The following is a 6,180-nucleotide window of genomic DNA, read 5'->3' on the forward strand; positions in this document are numbered from 1 at the left end:
CCCCCAAAGCCCATACATGTTGTCAAACCTCACTACATTTACCTAGAGAGTTTCCTGTAGTCTCCTCTTCCAAGTATTTTAAATAATGTGTAATTTATTCACATAACTGAAACATTCTAATGTTGAGTTGGCACAGGAAGAGAAGTTTTGATTTACTCAGAACTGGGATTTGTGTGGGTCATTTCCTAGTCCTCCTAAGTATTTAACAAATGTAAAATGTAACACACAATTAAATAAGCTAACCCAAGCCAAATGAACCGGTGAGTGCATTATAAATAGCAACCAAAATTATACTTCAGATGTTAACTAGTATGTCTTGATTTAATAATGAATTACATCATTTGACAAATGAGATAAGACTTGCACCTTTAGCTTTCTGATCCAAACTTCTAATAGTTGAAATGTATTATTACCATCTGGTGTCTGGCCTCTAAAATGCCCTGGTGGCTGCCTCATTTCAAGTAGTCAGGGCTTGCATATGCCAGCAAAGCACTCTCCTAAGTGTCTTGATTGGCAGGCCCAGAGAGAAGGCTAAGAACCAAATGGACCATGGAGATATAGCTCCAGCTCTGTAGAAGTTTATTCTGGTTCAAGGCAGACTCATTTTCTTAGTTTGCATAGCAAAGAAATTGTCATAATCGAACTTGTTTTTATTTTGGAACTTAATCCTGAAGGATGCAATTCCTACACTTATCAAGAATGTTTGCATCTGTTTTAAATTATTTCACACCCTTTACAAAATAGCAATAACTTTAACACCTTTTATTTTCAGTGAAAATAATTCGAGAATGAAGCTGAGAATGATACATAAGCCTAGAGTTTTAACTCAGTGAAGCAATGTGATTCTGACAGTTCTTTATTTTTTTTCCACATTGTGTTAGATTCCTAGTAAAAAGGGAAGATGAATCTTATTGGTTTCAAGAACCTGACAGCTTGGTATATAGGACAGAGTGAACATACATAGAACAATATCCAATAACACAGCTGAAGGTGACAAAGCCATTGCCAGACAGAGTGGTGCAGGTTGTGAGACTGAATGTTGGTATTCTCTAACATTCGTAGATTATAATCTAATCCCCAATGTGGTGGTAGCACTATCTGGTGGTAAGACCTTTGGGAAGTGACTAGGCATGAGGGTGGACCCCTCCTGAGATTAATGTCCTTATAAGAAAACTCCAGAGAGTAGCTCACTCTCTTTCAGCATGTGAGGACACAAGAAGCCCAGAGTCTGTAACCTGAAAGAGGGCCCTCACTAGAACCCAATCATGCTGATGCTGTGATCTTGGACTTTCAGGCTCCAGAATTGTGAGAAATAAATTTCTGTTGTTTATAAGCCACCCATTTCATGACACTTTGTTATAGAGGCCTGAACAGAGACAATAGGTATACAAGATAATTGACAAAGATGAAATTTAGGAACACAATTACAAGTGAAATGCAAATAACAAGAGGGTGACCCTGGGGTAGAAAAGTATCTGTGTCTGGCAGATTTGAATAGTTTACAAATGCCAATCCTGTGCAAAATAGGAGTTATCAATATTAATGGCTGCATCATTACAAGGTATATCTAAAAGACACTTAAGATTAAGTCCATGTTTGTCAATGGGGAGGCTGAGAGTAGGAAATATTAAATAATCTGCCCTTGGTCACTCAGTCAACAAGTAAGAGAGCAGGGAATCAATCTCAGATCTAAGTCCTCCAGAGTTATTCCCCAAACTCCTCACAGCTTCACTTAATAACCATTTCCTGCTTTGGTTGACTTTACAAAGATGATCATACATTTGAGAGCAAAAGGGGAAGCTATGAATCATTACATCTGGACAAACGGCATGAATCAAGATCATCCACTGCCAACTAGAATGTATGTTCATCTTCTGCCTATATATCTTCATTCCCAGACATCCACCAGACTTCCAGTTCCTTATCTGAGAAGTACACTTGGAGGTCAGTTTCCTGGAGTAAATTGATCAAAGTCTTACAATTCTAGAAAGCTATGTATTTTAAAAGAGTTCACACATGCAAAAAAAAAAAAATAGTACAATGAAATGAATCACTATTAGTGGAATTTCAGGTACTCAGGTACCTGATAATAAGAACTATTTCAAAACAACATAACTTTCCTGGTACCTGTCAAATCACAGTTTTCATATGAGATATGGCCAGCTGGGTATTTAAGGATAATTGGTCAGCTACTGTGGTGGTTAATATTGAGTGTCAACTTGTTTGCATTGAAGGATGCAAAGTTTTGTTCCTGGGTGTGTCTGTGAGGATTGTATTAGTCCATTTTCACGATGCTGATAAAGACATATCTGAGACTGGGCAATTTACAAAAGAAAGAGGTTTATTGGACTTTCAGTTCCATGTGGCTGGGGAGGCCTCACAATCATGGTGGAAGGTGAAAGGCACATCTCACATGGCAGCAGACAAGAGAAGAGAGCTTGTGCAGGGAAACTCTCATTTTGAAAACCATCAGATCTTGTGAGACTTACTCACTGTCATGAGAACAGTACAGGAAAGACCCACTCCCATGATTCAATTACCTCCCACTGGGTCACTCCTAAAACACCTGGGAATTCAAGATAACATTTGGGTGAGGACACAGTCAAATCATATCAAGAGTGTTGCCAAAGGAGATTAACATTTGAGTCAGTGGACTGGAAGAGGCAGACCCACCCTCAATCTGAGTGGTCACCATCTAATCAGCTGCCGATGCAGCTAGAATAAAGGCAGAAGAAAGTGGAATGAGAAGACTTGCTGAGTCTTCTGGTCATCATCTTTTTCCCATGTTGGATATTTTTTGCCCTTGAATATCAGATTCCAAGTTTGTCAGCTTTCAGACTCTTGGACTTACAGCAGTGGTTTGCCAGGGGCCCTCAGGTCTTCAGCCACAGACTGAAGGCTGCATGGTCGACTTCCCTGCTTTTGAGGTTTTGGGACTCGGACTGGCTTCTTTGCTCCTCAGCTTACAGGCGGCCTATTACGGGACTTCACCCTGTGATCATGAGTCAATTATCCTAATAAACTCTGCTTCATATATACATATATATAATTAGTTCTTACCTCTAGTGAACCCTGACTAATACAGATTTCTAGATGCACAGATGGATTGAGAGGCAAACACTCTAAATTAACAAGGCAGAAATAAAAGAGGTGTTCTGCCCAAGATCTTCAGCACTGCTCAGACCTCTATTAGAATTTCTTATCCAGTTCAAATACAGAAAATTTGTAAAGCATTCAGAAAAAACTAACAACTAAAGCAAAATGATACGTTCAAATACTTAACAGAAATTTTGTTCAAATACAGAAAATTTGTAAAGCATTCAGAAAAAACTAACAACTAAAGCAAAATGATACGTTCAAATACTTAACACTGCCAAAATGTAATGCATTTCAATAAAATGATATATGTCCTTAACTCGCACAAATTCATAAATGTCTAATGGACACACATATAGGAAGTGAATATCAAATGCCTGTGTACTAGTTGTATAAAATCTAAGTTAAAACTCATTTCCATCCCAAATATGTGTGATATGTAAGACAATATTCTATGCGTTTTGTTTAATTTTGGGGGGTCATTGAAGATTTTTTTATTTGCAGAAAAAAAGATGTCTACAAACAAAGTCAATGGAAAAAGCCAAAAATTAGTACCAAAAGAGGAAACGAGGACAAGGAAAAACATGAACACCTAGAAACGTGTAAAAATACTCAATCCAGGCTCAGAGAACCAGCATCCCTGACAGCAAGTGTTGTTAAACATCCAAGTGGGTTGCTAAGGAAGGTTAGGGAATCTCCCTTTCCCAGAAGTCTTTAAAAATAGGATAACATCTGTTTGGATGGGATAATGGTGGTACTGCTTGACTTGGCAGCTTCTTAAGCAAACCTATGGTTTGGTAATTCTACCATTTCTATTTCTGATTTGAAAAGTAACAAATAACTTCAGTTCACCTGGAAAATTGGAGCTTATAAATGACTTGTAATATTAATTGTCTTATAAAACTATTTTCATTGTCATTTATAGTGCAAAGGTAGATAATTGAGTTTTTCAGAGTATACTTGAATTTGCAGCAAAGGCTCAAACTTTCCTTACCTATTTGTAACGTTTCCTCCAAAATATTAGAAAACTAGAGATGTACGGAGTTTACACTTACAAGAAAGTTATAGATAAAGCATTGCACATAATCCTATATTCAATTTTTAACTTCAACTGAGTAATACCTGTATCCAGTGGAGCAGAGGTTATAAGAAGGTTAGATTATATAAACTCTACTAAAAATTGGAGTCTGCCAGACCAATAACCTAAGGGGTAAAATATATATATTTGGTCCGTGGAGAGAATTTAGACTATGATCCAGATGTGTCTGTACTGTTCCTACCATAACCAAATTTTGCTTTCTACTATACCACCAGATCGTTTGCCCCCATTCCATTTCACTGCACATATATTTGTTGAGCTCCTACTTTTATTCAGGTGTGGAGAGAAAAAGCCCACAGTCTCTTCCCTTGAGGAACACATAATCTAAAAAAAAATGCGTGGGTTACTCCAGGTGTTGTAGGGTCTTAGGCAAGTATAATTTAGGACATCCATTTTAAGAAAAAGAATACAAAATTACAAATGCAGAATTACTAATAAAAGTGAACATTTATTGCATAGAGAAAATTAATCACAACAAATTACAAGTTTTAGCATTCTTACAAATGCCAGAAATATCACAAAATCTTAGAAAAAAAACTTATATTTTGTATTAACTGATCACATCTATAATTCTACTTGTTCTACTTTTACTTGCATATTGTTGACCACGTGACCAAAATTTACTTACTTATTTATTTATGTATTTAGATGGAGTTTTGCTCTGTCGCCCAGGCTGGAGTGCAGTGGCACGATCTCGGCTCACTGCAACCTCTGCCTCCCAGGTTCAAGCGATTCTCCTGCCTCAGCCTCCCGAGTAGCTGGGACTACAGGCACTTGCCACCATGCCCGGCTAATTTTTGTATTTTTGGTAGAGACAGGGTTTCACCATGTTGGCCAGGATGGTCTCAATCTCTTGATCTCGTGATCCACCCACCTCAGCCTACCAAAAACGCTGGGATTACAGGCAAGAGCCACCACACCCGGCCAAGAATTTTTCATATTATTTTCTATAGAGAGAGAACAATGATAATTCATTCAGTCATTCCTTTGGTATGATTGATTGAAATTTGTTTTCTTTCTGGTTCAGAACTCTTTCATAATTATAAGTAAGTTTTCAGGATTGTTGTCAAGTGCAGGAAAACTTCAGTCAAATTTATTTCCTATATCAACTGCAAGAGCTGTAAGATTTCAGGGCATTGATAATTTTCTTGTGTATAAGTAATTTTAAATACTCTTTCAATTGATGCTACTCATTAACCAGCTTGTCACTGGTGTCCTTGTTGTAATGGTGTAATGTGAGTTCGATTTTATCTCTGTCAATGTCAGGATTGTGTATCAAATTTGAAAGAAATTTAAATATTTTCTCAATGAGTTCATGTGATTCAGTCCTCTGCATTAAATGTGCTATCAAAGAATAAAAAGCCCATTCAGTACTTCCCCCTTCCTGTTAATGAATTATTGCTCTTTGTATTATCTAAAAATATTTCTGTTACAATTTACTTCTTGATGTCAGAGCAATTTCTACTTGACTTTATCTCTCGATTTTTTTTCATATTCTATCAAATTTCATCTGGATTTTCTCCAAGTTCCTTAATACATTAATTCACAGATGACAAAACAGTTGCTCTTCATATATGCCCATATCAGAAGTCATTGATTTCTGTGGGTTTTTAAATTGAAAAGATCCAAAACATCTATGCAAATTCAGTTAAAATGAAGTATTTATGTCTTATTGATTTTTTGAATAATCCGTTCATATCTTGTTTTTGTTTCTCTTCCATGACTTTAAAAATATATTTCAGGGTCATTAAATTGCACTGTACAATGTTTTAAGACTTGAACAGCTTTAGTGTGGACAAACCAAACCATGTTGTTACATTTAGACTCTTAAAAGAAATGCTTTTGTTGGCATTTTTAAAAATTGAGGTATAATTACCATTCAATAAAATGTACATATCATAGTGTTCAGCTCAATGAGTTTTGAATAGGCAGGGCACGTTGACCCACGCCTGTAATCCCAGCACTTTGCGAAGCCAAGGCGGGTG

The sequence above is a fragment of the Macaca mulatta genome, chromosome 4 (genome assembly GCF_049350105.2).
Source record: "Macaca mulatta isolate MMU2019108-1 chromosome 4, T2T-MMU8v2.0, whole genome shotgun sequence".
NCBI lineage: Eukaryota > Metazoa > Chordata > Mammalia > Primates > Cercopithecidae > Macaca > Macaca mulatta.